This window comes from Lepus europaeus, chromosome 1 (genome assembly GCF_033115175.1).
Source record: "Lepus europaeus isolate LE1 chromosome 1, mLepTim1.pri, whole genome shotgun sequence".
NCBI classification, from domain to species: Eukaryota; Metazoa; Chordata; class Mammalia; order Lagomorpha; family Leporidae; genus Lepus; species Lepus europaeus.
Genome location: NC_084827.1, coordinates 184,130,467 through 184,145,250, shown reverse-complemented (window position 1 = coordinate 184,145,250; position 14,784 = coordinate 184,130,467).

Below are 14,784 nucleotides of genomic sequence, written 5' to 3'. Positions count from 1 at the left end.
CTTTCAGAACATTAGTGAATGGAGTTAAAGACAAACATAAATACAAAGACCTACTGCACATATACAATAGAACACCAAATTTTTTTTAATTAATTAATCAATTAATTTGAAATAAGAGTTAAAGAGAGAGAGGAGAGGCAGAGAGAGAGGTCTTCCATCCAATGGTTCACTCCCCAATTGGCCACAACAGCCAGAGCTGTGCTGATCCAAAGCCAGGAGCCAGGAGCTTTCTCCAGGTCTCCCGCATGGGTGCAGGGGCCCAAGGACTTGTCCATCTTCTACTGACTTCCCAGGCCATATCAGAGAGCTGGATCAGAAGTGGAGCAGCCGGGAGTCAAACTGGTGCCCATATGTGATGCTGGCACTGCAGGCGGTGGCTTTACCCGCCATGCCACAGCGCAGGCCCTAACACCTAGAATTGTTTAAGACTGCGGTACCACAGAGTAAATGATATGCAGATTCAATCTGATTGTTATCAAATCTCAAAAACCATGGGCAATGTATTGGGAAAATTATCCCAAGACTCATCTGGAATTTCAAGGGATGCTACCTAAATGGCCAAAGCAACCATAAACAAAGGAATATAAATTAAGGAGACTCACACTTCCCCATTTCAAATCTTTGTTTATTTTTTTGACAGGCAGAGTTAGACAGTGAGAGAGACAGAGAGTTATACAGTGAGAGAGAGAGAGACAGAGAGAAAGGTCTTCCTTCCGTTGGTTCACCCCCCAAATGGCCACTACAGCCGGCACACTGCACCGATCTGAAGCCAGGAGCCAGGTGCTTCCCCCTGGTCTCCCATGAGGGTGCCTTCCCGGGCCACAGCAGAGAGCTGGACTGGAAGAGGAGCAACCGGGACGGAATCCGGCGCCCCAACCAGGACTAGAACCCGGGGTGCAGGTGCTGCAGGCAGAGGATTAGCCAAGTGAGCCATGGTGCCAGCCCCCATTTCAAATCTTAACACTAGGCTGGCACCACGACTCAATAGGATAATCCTCCGCCTGCAGCGCTGGCACACGGGGTTCTAGTCCCGGTCGGGGCGCCAGATTCTGCCCCGGTTGCCCCTCTTCCAGGCCAGCCCTCTGCTGTGGCCCAGGAGTGCAGTGGAGGATGACCCAAGTGCTTGGGCCCTGTACCCCATGGGAGACCAGGAGAAGCACCTGGCTCCTGGCTTCGGGTCAGCGTGGTGCCCCAGCCGCAGCACACTGGCCGCAGTGGCCATTGGAGGGTGAACCAACGGCAAAAGGAAGACCTTTCTCTCTGTCTCTCTCTCACACTGTCCACTCTGCCTGTCAAAAAAAAAATATTAACACTAAACAACGGAAATCAAAGAAAGGATGACACTGGCACAAACAGAAAGATTCATAGAATTGAACTGAGAGTACAGAAATAAAACCACACATCTACGGTGAATTGTTTTTTGACAATGAGCCAATGCATTAAAACAGGGAAAGCGTGGTATCTCCACAGTGGACCCCCGGCCTGGTGCCTGCGGCATCAGCTGAGACATCCGCGTCCCACCCTGGGATGCCCGGGTTTCACGCCCACCTCCTGCCCCCAACTCCAGTTTCACGCCCACCTCCTGCCCCCAACTCCAGCTTCACGCTAATGCAGACCCTGGGGGGCAGAGGTCATGGAAAGTGGGCTTGGGTCCTTGTCACCCAGGCAGGAAACCCAGAATATTCCCCTGGCTCCCACTTCAGCACCCTCACATCCCAGCAAGCACTTGGGGAGTGAACCAGAACATGAGAGTTAGCATGATCTCGCTAGCACTCTCTCTCTCTCATATGAATATAGACTTAGAAATAATTTTTAAAAGAAGGATGTCTTCAACAAATGCTGTCTTCATGACCTTGGATTTAGCATCTGTTTCTTAGATCTGACACCTACAGCACAAGCAACAGTAGTAGAAGCAGATACACTGGATTTACCTCAAAACTAACATCTGAAGACACTACAAAGACAGCTGAAAACACTGTCAGACTAGGAAAAAGAGTCCACTGTTTTCACCAACATCCAACACAGAACCTCTGTGACCAGACTCACAAGCAGGTCTCAGACAGCAGCTGGAGGCCCACAGTTCAGTCTAAATATGATGCAGTCTGCCTAGTGATAGCATCAGAAGCACAGGATAAGGCCTCAGCCCCACAAGGCTGCCACTTCTGATGTCACTCACACGTTCCCACTTTACCAAGGACTTGTGCCCCACTTTGTCACAAACCAGAGCCTCCCGCGATCCCCTCCTCAGTTTCAATCATGTGCTCACAGAACCCAGCGAACACTGCACTCACCAATGCCAGCTTATTACACAGCTCTCTTAAGGCTGCACGTGAACAGCCAGAGGACCAGCACAGGCCAGGCAGTCATGGCGGAGTACAGGGCTCTCAAACCCTCCACGTGCAGCCTCCCTCCTTCCTCCTCGTCTTCAGCAACACAGAAGCTGTTTGAACCCCACACCTTTGGACTTTTATGGCCATTAATGATGGACTCAGTCCTCTCCACAAAGCCTGGGGCTTGGGTAAAAGGTTGGGGTGGGGCTAAAACTCTGTACCTGGAACCACAGGGTTGGTTCCCCTGGCAACCAGGCAGCCTGGGGCTGTCCAGGAACCTCCAATGACCAGCCAGTACCACACAAAAGACACCACTTCACACATTCTGAAGTCTAGGTCACAGCTGAGTGCCAGGAAACTGAGGCACAGGAGGCCGCATGTGCACCTCTTGTTTCACAACCCAAAAATTTGAAGAGAATATTTACACACTACACATCTAACAGCATGCTGTCCAGAATATGTCCTATGTGTTTTCTTTCCTTTTTAACATTCATTTATGTATATGAAAGTCAGAGTTACAGAGAGGGAGACAGAGAGAGACAGAGACAGAGACAAAGAGAAAGAAAGATCCATCCACTGGCTCACTCCCCAGATGGCTGCAATGGTTGTGGCTGGGCCAGGCTGTAGCCAGGAGCCAGGAGTTTCATCCTGGTCTCCCATGTGGGTGGCAGGAGCCCAAGCACTCGGATCATCTTCTGCTACTTTCCCAGGCCATTCCCAGGAAGCTGGATCAGAGTTAGAGACCCAGGACTGAAACCTGCACTCATGTGGGATGCTGGTATCCTAGTAGGCAGCTTTACCAGCTGCACCACAATGCCAGCCTGAATCCTGTGTCTTTTCTTAAAATGGTGAAATAATTGTTGAGAAACAGTATAGAATGAAATGAATGTAGACACAAACTTCACTACATGTACAAACAGTCACTCAAATCAGTGTATACATTAAAATTTGAAATGCAAAGTATAAACATTCAAGAGAAAATCTATGTGCCCTGGCATTTGGTAATTACTTTTTTTTTTTTTTTTTGACAGGCAGAGTCGATAGAGAGAGACAGAGAGAAAGGTCTTCCTTTTTGCCGTTGGTTCACCCTCCAATGGCAGCTGCGGCCGGCGCATCGTGCTGATTCGAAGCCAGGAGCCAGGTGCTTCTCCTGGTCTCCCATGCGGGTGCAGGGCCCAAGGACTTGGGCCATCCTCCACTGCCTTCCCGGGGGTGCAGGGCCCAAGGACTTGAGCCATCCTCCACTGCCTTCCCGGGCCATAGCAGAGAGCTGGCCAGGAAGAGGGGCAACCGGGATAGAATCTGGTGCCCCAACAGGGACTAGAACCCAGTGTGCCAGTGAAGAAATATTAAAGATAGTAGACCCCCCTCTCCCTATTTCGTAAGTTTTACTTTTTGATTTTACCCTTCATTTTTAGAGCAACCTTTGACCTGCTTTCTAATTTCTGGCTCAAAGGGGGCTGAGGCCTGCTTCTACTGACCAGGCATAATGGAGGCAAGGCAGGAAGAGACAACATCGGAATGTGGGAAATGGCCCACCAAAACCTGTTTACCTCTACAGGCGCCCGGTTGGTGAAACACAGGAGCAGCCTCCTCTCTGTTCTTTGTGTCTGTTCCTAAAATGTTTAACTTAGGATTTATTCAGCCTTGGGAAATGTATGGTGAGAGCCACCCCGCCCTACCCTGTTTTAAATCTTGTCTTTGCATATGTATACCTTCTCACCTTGTGCTTGTAAAACACCCTTACCTCCTTTGTGAACCTAATGGATTAGCTTGAAAGGCCCAAGTAACTATAAAAAGCTGATGTAAATTGTACTTAGGGTCACATTCCTGACGCTGCGACCCCAGCATGCTGGTGAATAAAATACTCTACTCGCTTTTTGCATAAGAGCCTGTCTCTTGGTGTGTTCTCTGCTCTGGCACGGCCATAACACCAGCACCACAAGGCAGAGGATTAGCCTGTTGAGCCACGGCGCCGGCCTTGGTAATTACTTTTAACACACAGCACAAAAAGACAATTCCCAAAAGAAAAAAATTAATATCATGGACTTCATTATTAAATTTTCTACTCTGTGACCCATTATGTGCAGAGAACAAAAAGACAAGCTACAGATTGGGAGAAAATGTTAACAAAATACATCTGACAAAGAATGTGTATTCAAAATACACAGAGATTCCTAAAAATAAAAAATAACCACAAACAATTCCACTAAAAATGGGCAAATAAATGGTTACCTGGCCACTAAAATATTTATTAGAACTGCTAGACAACAAAACAAGAACAAAACAGCAGCTGCGGGAGGGGAACAGGAAGTCTCCTTGGTGCTAGAGGACACAATGGCACAGCCACCACGGAAAAACATGTCAGTGCTTTTCCCAGGGAGAAACAAGTGTCACTGTACATCCAACATCGACACCCTACATGCTCTGTGTTTAAAACGTTGCTTTAAAAAATATTTCCAGACAGCAATCACCAGGTAAATTTGTTCAGACTTACGGTAATCAGACTCCTCCAACAGCAGAGTGATGCGGGACTGAACTGGGTACTCCATCCACGGTGCACTCGTCACAAGTCTGCAAGAACAGAGCTTGTTTCTCTGTGCTCTACACTGGACCCCCAACACCAAAAGCAGGAGGAAGCTTCCCACATCAGGTCCCCAGGTCTCCAGACACCACCCAGGGGTCAGTTAAAGGCACAGCACATGACTGCCTCTCCCACATCAGACGCCCATCACAAGCCTGTCTCCCCCACAGCAGCAGGTCCCCAGGTCACAGAGCCTCCTCTCTGAGATGGCCACAGACTGAGGGCTCACACTGCTCCCTATTCAGGTTCAATCATTGCTATGACGTTCCCAGAACTCAGAAAAACAATTTCCTGAATGTTTTGGTCTCCCCACAATTCATCACTGAAATCCAACCCCCAAAGTGATGTTATGAGGAGGTTATTTGGGGGCTGGCACTGTGGTGCAGCAACTTAAGCCAACGCCTGCAGTGCCAACATCCCATAGGGGCGCTGGTTCAAGCCCCCGGTGCTGCACTCCAATCCAGCTCCCTGCTAATGCGCCTGGGAAAGCAGCAGATGATGGTCCTAGTGTGGGTCGTTACACCCACGTGGGAGACCTGGACAGAGCTCCTGGCCCCGGGCTTCGACCTGGCCCAGCCCTGGCCATTGCAGCCATTTGGGGAGGGAACCACTGGATGGAAGCTCTCCCTCTCCTATCTCTATCTCTCCCTTTCTCACTGTAACTCTTCCAAATACATAAATCATTTTAAAAAGAGGTTATTTGAACATGACTGGATGGAGAGTGCTCCATCACCATAAGACATCTGAGCTGGAAGAGGGGAGTCGGGCTGGGCCCCAAGGGAAACCTGCAGGTTTTCTTCATGATATCTGTGCAACACCAAGAGGAAGCAAGAGCTTCACCCCAAAACACTGTTGCTTTTCTCAGATGCCTGCCTGTTCACTTACTTGTAACATTAAAGTTACAAGACTGGGGAGGGGGATTAGCAGAGGGAAGGCTTGGAGAGGTCCGCCCTGGACCACGGAGGCCACGGGTCAGCTGAGTTTATCTCACACGGAGCCCGGGGGGCAGGCCTCACCACACTGGGGCAGAATAGGAAACCTTCTGAGCCACGAGCTCCACACAGGCCACTCACAGCCGTCGGACACCTGCGGGTTCTGCGCCGTCACAGAACTGTGAGTGCTTGGGGCAGAGCTGTGGCCCTGGCCTGGCCCAGTGCTGGACACTGCGGCTGTCGGACACCTGTGGGCTCTGCGCCGTCACAGAACTGTGAGTGCTCCGGGCAGCGCTGTGGCCCCGGCCTGGCCCAGTGCTGGACACTGCGGCTGTCGGACACCTGCGGGCTCTGCGCCGTCACACCACTGTGAGTGCTCCGGGCGGCGCTGTGGCCCCGGCCTGGCCCAGTGCTGGACACTGCAGCTGTCGGACACCTGCGGGCTCTGCACCGTCACAGAACTGAGTGCTCCGGGCGGCGCTGTGGCCCCGGCCTGGCCCAGTGCTGGACACTGCGGCTGTCGGACACCTGCGGGCTCTGCGCCGTCACAGAACTGAGTGCTCCGGGCGGCGCTGTGGCCCCGGCCTGGCCCAGTGCTGGACACTGCGGCTGTCGGACACCTGCGGGCTCTGCGCCCTCACAGAACTGAGTGCTCCGGGCAGTGTTGTGGCCCTGGCCTGGCCCAGTGCGGCTGTCGGACACCTGCGGGCTCTGCGCCGTCACAGAACTGAGTGCTCCGGGCGGCGCTGTGGCCCCGGCCTGGCCCAGTGCTGGACACTGCGGCTGTCGGACACCTGCGGGCTCTGCGCCCTCACAGAACTGAGTGCTCCGGGCAGTGTTGTGGCCCTGGCCTGGCCCAGTGCGGCTGTCGGACACCTGCGGGCTCTGCGCCGTCACAGAACTGAGTGCTCCGGGCGGCGCTGTGGCCCCGGCCTGGCCCAGTGCTGGACACTGCGGAGGTCCAGAGAGTGAACCAGCAGATGGAAGCTCACACCCGTTCTCCGTTACTGTTTCAAGTAAATATATAAATAATAAAAAATAAATGAGCAAAGCCAGTCCAGAGCTGCTCCTTGTGAACGAATTTTTAAGCGCACCCAGGTAATCCTTACCGGTCTAGGACCAGGGCTCCGTCCAGGGCCTCCAGGGGCTGGGGCGAGGCTGACAGGGGCTTCTCCCCCCACATTCTCTGTCTTTCCCGCATCTTTCCTTCAGCCCCGGTCCCCGAACCCCGACAGCGCCTCCCTGCCCGGTCCTGAGGGGAGCGGAGCCGCGGCTCCCGCCATGGGCTCCCACCTGCCCGGGTCGGTCCGAGGAGAACGAGCTTCCGGTCGTCGCGGTGGAGGAGGAGACGCGCAGAGGAACCGCGGCGCCACCCGGGCGGAGGGGCCGGGGCGGGCGCCCCCTGGCGGCAGCCCCCTGATCCTGAAGCTGGCGGCTCCCAGCGCCCCAGACCCCGGCTGGAGGGAGATGCAGGCAGAACCAGAGCCGCCATAGAGCATGAACCGAGCGCCTGGCCCGGAGACACAAGTCACTTGATTTGCTATGTATCAGTACCAATGTAAAAGAACCATTGAAATTTGAAAACTAGAAAATGAAAATGTTAAAATGTGACACCGGTAACAGTTGCGCTACATAAAATTAAAGTCCTTAAGCAAAATCTTAACAAAGTACAAATATGTGTTTAGAAAACCTTGGAACTTGACACACACCTTAAAGTCATTCAAAATGTCCCAAGTACTTATATTTAAAACGTCAATTTGCCTCTGCCTCTCTATAACTCTGCCTTTCAAATACATAAATCTCTTCTAAAAATGTGAACCTAGGGGCTACCACTGTGGTGCAGCAGGTTAAAGCCCCAGCCTGCAGCGCTGGCATTCCAGATAGGTGCCAGTTTCCTGGCTGCTCCTCTTCTGATCCAGCTCTCTGCTATGGCCTGGGAAAGCAGTAGAAAATGGCCCAAGTCCTTGGGCCCCTGCACCCACATGGGCGACCTGGAAGAAGCTCCTGGCTCCTGACTTCAGATCAGCTCAGCTCTGGTCGTTGTGGCCAACTGGGGAGTGAACCAGTGGAATGAAAGACCTCTCTATCTCTCTCTCTCTGGCTCTCTCTTTGTAACCCTTTCAAATAAATAAAATAATTCTTTAAAAAATGCAAACCAATAAAAAAAATCCAGAATAAAATGGACATAAACATGTATTTTGTGGGGCTGACACTATGGCATAGCAAGTAAAGCTACCATCTGCAGTGACGGCATCTCACATGGGCACCAGTTCGAGTCCCAGCTGCTCCACTTCTGATCCAGCTCTCTGCTGTGGCCTGGGAAAGCAGTGGAAGATGGCCCAAGTCCTTGGGCCCCTGTACCTGCATGGGAGACCCAGATGAAGCTCCTGGCTCCTGTCCAGGGGAGTGAACCAGTGGATGGAAAACCTCTTTCTCTCTGCCTTTCCTTCTCTCTGTGTAACTCTTTCAAATAAATAAATAAATAAATCTTTTAAAAAACACGTATTTTGTGATAAGTTTTTAAATTTAGTTTTATTTATTTGAAAGACAGAGAAAAGGAGAGACAGAGGTCTTCCATCTGCAGGTTCACTCCCCAAATGGCTGCAAAGGCCAGAGCTGGGCCAATCTGAAGCCAAGAGCCAGGAGCTTCTTCCAAGTCTCCCACATAGGTGCAGGGACCCAAGGACTTGGGTCATTTTCCACTGCTTTCCCAGGTTACTAGCAGGGTGCTAGACTGGAAGTGGAGCAGCCAGGACTCAAACTGAGCCTATAACCCTAACCCTAACCCTAACCCTAACCTTAACCCTAACCCTAACGGTGCCCACACGCCCCCACTTATGTCTGTGAACAACCCGTCTCCAGAATATCGAGTACTTGGGTCCCTGCCACCCACACAGGGAGACCTGGATTGAATTCCCTGCTCCTGCCTTTGGCCCCAGTCCTGCCAGGCAGTTGCACACATTCGAGGACTGACACAGAGGGTGGCAGTACTCTCTGTGTCTCTCCCTATCAAACAACTTTTTTTTTTCCCTCATGGAGCAGTGGTTTACTAGGCTAAGCATGTGCCTGGAATGCCAGCATCCCATATGGACCCCTGTTCACTCCTCCTCTGATCCAGCTCTCTGCTATGGCCTGGGGAAGCAGTGGAAGTTGGTCCAAGTGCTTGGGCCCCTGCACTCATGTGGGAGACACAGAAAAAACTGCTGGCTCATGGCTTCAGATTGGCCCAGCTCCGGACATCATGGCCAATTGGGAAGTGAACCAGTGAATGAAAGTCCTTCTCACTGTCTCTGCCTCTCTCTGTCAGTAATTCTACCTCTCTAATAAATAAAATCTTTAAAAATTTTATTCAAAAGATAAGCTTATTTTTGTGTAAAATTTGAAATGCATGCACAAAGCATGCCTGAAAAAAATTCATGAAAAATGTGACAAAAACTGTATTGGATTTCAGCATTTTTGTGCCCAAATAAATGTATCCTTTCATGTCATATTCCATGAACTTTTTCAAGTGTCCTAAAGGTATGTCCCAGTGTCCTCAGGTCTGTCCTTCTTCTACTGGGCACTTTTTGAGTTGCTGGCTGTGAACCAGAACTGCATCATGAGAAAACCCAGGGTCCCTCCCCCATGACACCCAGCACTGCAGGCTTGAAGAGAGGGCCATGAAGGGGGGTGGGCTGACTCCCAGGTCCTGGGAGAGAGGCAGTGGGTGATGGAGAGAAGGGTGGTGTAGAATGGCAATTAGCTCACTTCAGTCCGAGGGCCTTCAGCCCTCACCTATAGCCAGGTGTGGCTGAAACCGTGAGGAGCTGCTATAGCTTGGGAAAAGCAGTCTACTTCATATATAAATAAATAAATAAAGATAGATAGATAGATAGATACAAGGGTAAAAATCGGCACACCCAATATGAGATGTAATGTATTATAACACTGAAATTAAAAAATCCAAGTGATAGAGAAAAAAATTCAATGGTATGGGCTAACACGATATTTGGAATAACATTCCACGTTGGGGTGAGGATGCTTTTGAACTACAGAATGCCAGGATCCACAGTCTTCATGAAGAATTCTATTAGAAATCTAGTATTAAGGCCGGCGCCATGGCTTAAGAGGCTAATCCTCCGCCTTGCGGCACCGGCACACCGGGTTCTTGTCCTGGTTGGGGCACCGGATTCCATCCTGGTTGCCCCTCTTCCAGGCCAGCTCTCTGCTATGGCCCAGGAAGACAGTGGAGGATGGCCCAAGTCCTTGGGCCCTAAACCCACATGGGAGACCAGGAGAAGCACCTGGCTCCTGGCTTCAGATCAGTACGATGGACTGGCTACAGTGGCCATTGGAGGGTGAACCAACGGCAAAGGAAGACCTTTCTCTCTGTCTCTCTCTCTCTCTCTCTCTCTCTCTCTCACTATCCACTCTGCCTGTCAAAAAAAAGAAAAAAGAAAGAAAAAAGAAAGAAAGAAATCTGGTATTAAAGTTGCATGTAATAATTGACACAGGCATGAATGGTTAATGCATGGTAAAATTGTTAAAGGAAGGCCACTTTCAAACAGGATATTTATACATCCTCCAAGCAGCACTCTCCAAAGTTGTTTATTTCAATTCTGAAATTTTATTATCCAAAGTGGATGATTTTTACAGAACAAAAGTAAAAGCAGGTATCAAAAGCAGCAAAGAGTTTGTAGAATTTCTGCAGAGCGTTTCACCGAAGTCAGGGATGGTGAAAGTGGTATCCAAGGTAAAACCTAGATGACTGCTGCTTTGTCTCTTGGCATAAATTACCAGGCGGTTTGTTCCGGAGGTACTGAATAACTTGTTGTCACCACAGGTCAGTTGTTGAGAACCAATTCAAACAAAGCAAAACATTGTTTTATATTTCTTTTGTTGCATTGTGGCAATTTACTGAAGTAGCATTTATTTTGTTCTTCTTAGTAATTTCTCTTTGTTTTGAAATTTTTCATTTCTTTTTAGCATTTTCTTATTTAAAAAAGATAACTAATTGAAATGGCATTGTACGTTGTTTCCTTAGTATTGCTTTTTTTTATTTTAGGTTTTAAATTTTTGTAAAGTTGTTAAATTTTAATTATTTGGCATTTTCTCCATTAAATAAGACAGTGAATAGAAATGACATTTTACACTTGTTCTGGATAATTGTTTTTCTCTTTTGTCATTTGTAAAGTATAATCATTTTTAAATTTAAAACGTTTTAGCATTTTTGTACTTACAGAAACACTGAACTGAAATGGAATTTTACTTCTTTTTGCAGATTTTAAATTTTAAAAAAATAATTGATATATTTTGTAACATTTTCCTATCTAAAAAATTACTAAAATAAAGTGGCAATTTAATTTTCCTATTAGTATTTTCCTATTTTTTATTGTTTTTAAAGTTTTTAAAGTTTTTTAATTTTAATTTTTTTCAGTATTTTCCTTTCAAAAACAATTAAATGACATTTTTTCTAATTTTTGTTTTTAAATTTTTTAGTAGTTTTTAAATTTTTAATTTTTTAAATCTTTTTCCTATTTAAAAAACAGTGTAGTACCAGTTTTCTATTTTTACTTTAAATTTTTTGGTTTTTTTTTTTTAATTTTTAATTGTTTTTGGAGTTTTTCTTTTTAAAAACACTTAACTAAAACAGGGAATACATATTTGGATCTGAATCAAAACTTTTGAGATTCCAGTTACACTCCAGGACACTGGAGACACTTATGGGCCTGGACAGCAATGTCTTCATGAGAAGTTGTAGATTTTAGGATGCCCAAGATGTGCTGACACGATGTCTAAGGCAGCTGTTACACTGAGAGGAGGCCACACTCAGGTGGAAACACAATTCCCTCCCTAGGATCCCAATTTTCATGAAAGGAAAACAATTGTCTTGATCACAGGCATGACAGACAGTGGAAGTAAGAATGGTAGCTGTGAGAAACAGGTCCACCACAGGGCAGCGGTGCCATTGGCTCGGTTTGTTCTTTGCCCAGGAGCACCTACTAAGCAGCGGGTGTCCAGAATCTGCGAGGACTCGGTTTTCCATGACAGGGGGCAGGCATATGGCCCCTCAAGTCCTGCAGCTGCCTCAGGCCCGGCAGGAACACGGCCTTGCTGTTTGCTGGGGCTCTGGATGCCTTGGCCCACGTCCTGCATCAGGAGCCCCCAGTTCTCCTGCAACACTACTGGAGTTGGCAGGACCAGCAGCTGAGGTCCTGCCCCCATCTGGGCTGCCTGACTCTGGGTGTGGAGAGAGGAGTGCTCAGAGAGGTGTCCGGTTCCTTGATGCAGGCTCAGCCCACCTCACCCACCTGGGCCCCTCCCGGCCACACTGCTGCATTCATCACCATGAACTTGCTGTTATCACGCCCATCCACGGCCACCTCCTGGGTTGATGACCGCACCTCCGCCAGGGCCGCTGCTCACTCCCTTTTTGCTCAGGCTCTGAGGGGTCACCCTCTCCACAGTTGTTAGGAATACAGAGGAAGGAGCACATCTTTAGGATGTACAGATCAACAGACAGCTTTCACCACTGACCGATGCCAGGGCCAGGGGACCTGATGGGCACACAAGAGGTTCTCTGCCTCCTGCGGGGATGTGGGAGGGAGCACACAGCACTCCCTGCATCGGGTGCTTGGCCAAAGAGTGAGGCTGAGTGCAAAATTGAGGAAAGCATCAGAGATCTTCAGGATGCAGACCCCGAGCCAGACACCTGGCCTGCCGCCTTCACACAGTCAGCGTTCCCATCATGGAAGACAGCAGAAGGGGGAGATGGTTGGGGTTCAAAAGGAGGAAAGAGACCCTGCCTGTCCTTTTGAGCCCCAAAGTCTCCTCCTGCTGCTGTCCTCTATGCGGAACGCTGGCTGTGTGAAGGAGAGGGCCAGCTGTCTGGGCCAGGGTCCACGTCCTGCAGAGTCCGATCCTCTCCTCTGCTCACACACAGCCTTGTGCGCAGGGCGCTGTGTCTCTGACACTGCCCACACCGAGCTCGCCCCATCCAAAGGCAGTGTGTGCCCAGGGTCCTATGCTGTTTGCTTCCAGCTCCTCCTGACCCCAGATCTCTACAGGAGGCAGTTGGAGAGGAGCCAGGTGGTGTTCTCTCGGGAGCAGCTGTGGAGTCAGGCCTGGGTCTCCTTAGGTGTTTGCTCGGATTGGAGGTGGAAGACGGTGCCAGCTCTCAGGGAAGCAGCCTGGTGGATACAAATAGCCGAGGGCAGTTCATGGGGTTGAAATTGCGTTCTTGGTGTTCTGGTTGCTGTTGAAGCGGAGCTCCTGTGTTAGATGTTTTGAGGAGGTGGGGATGTTACAATCAGCAATACTGTTCTATACTTCCAACTGTACTTGGGATCTGAAAGAGGGAGAGAAGAAAAATCAAAGGAGAGCTGGGTCAGGTCCAGGTGAGAGCTGAGCCTGCATCTGGGCCACAGTGGGGCAGAGGCCAGGGGCAAACTCAATTCCAGTGGGGAGACTGGCTGAAGGGGCAGCCCTGGGCTGCTGAGAGAGAAGTGGCAGCCAAATGAGCAGAATCCTGCCCTGAACTCCAGCCCAGCTCTGCAGGGCTGGGGAACCAGGGCCCTTGACCTTTCCTAACCAGGAGTGAGTGATGTCACCCCACTTCCTCCTGCTTTCTGTTGCCTTAGCAAACGGATACGTTTTCTGCAGTAAGCAAAGGGAGCCTGGAGTGTAACCACAGCACAACTCATGTCAATAGAACAGACACCAGGTTTCTCTGAAGATGATTCCACATCCAGATCCACCTAGGACCGTTCTGCAGTGTGCCCAGTAGCTAGACTCACACAACTCTGAAGGGAAACTGAATTTTTTAAAAAGGCACCTTTTTAGTCATCCTAGAGTTTCCACATTCTTTTATCACTTTTTGCTAAGAAGTTTTCTTTTTTGAGAATATCATGTTTGTGTACATGTCAGAGGGAAGGACAAACATGGGAGAATGAGACCTAAGAATCTGCATTGGAAATTGGCCTAGGAATAAAATCAGATAAAATGTGATTGTTCAATGTATATTTCTCAACCCAATAGAGGACTTGCAATCAAGTTAGTGGATGGTGAACAGCATGTTTTAGGGAGAAAGTTCAACGTGAAACATTTTCACTTGATCGTGAGGGGAGGTATCCTATTTTGTGGGTCAGGTTTCTACAGGACAAGGATTTCTTCCTGTATCTTCTATTTTAAATTATTGATCCAAACAGAGAGGTTACCGTTCTACCCTATCTGAACAAACAGAAATGAGCTATAATCTGGTGGCCAAGGTAAGAAGGAATAAGTACATCGAAGACACACACACACAGGATTACCTCTGGATCCTAGGCAGGGAGGCCCAGGAATCTGAATGCCAGTGCCCACATGTTGGTCTGTGGTTTGCCCTTTATCTCCAGGCCAGGGAATTGGCATGCGATTTTCCTTTCCGTGGGCTGTGGTTTGGCCTTCATCTCCAGGCCAGGGAACCTGCAGGCCAGTTCCCATTTCCTGGGCTTCCATTTTCCTTTGATAACATCTCCTTTTGGGGAACTCGGGACATCGCTGGGGCTAATGCTATGATTCTCACAGGTGCTGGTGATGAAATCTTTGTGAGGACCTCCCTCCAGCTGGGAATGGGTCTTCCTCTCAGGAGCAGCAACTAAACTCAGTTCTGAAATAGAACCACAGCCGTCAGGATTGGTATTCATGCTCTCTCTCTGGCAGTCAGGCCTGCAGCAGAGGGACAACAAGTAAGGAAAGGGGCCCTGGACAGTCATGTCCGAAGTGGGAGATGAAATCTGCACAGACACCAAAATGTTTTCATTCGGGTTCATTTTATACATATTCACTGAATATTTATCACTAGGCAAAAGTAATAAACATGGCTCAGATGATCAGAATATTCAACAAAGTTGGACTAATAAACACACAACTCTTAAGCTTTTAAGGCACAGAAACCACACTGGCTATCTGTGGAAGGTTT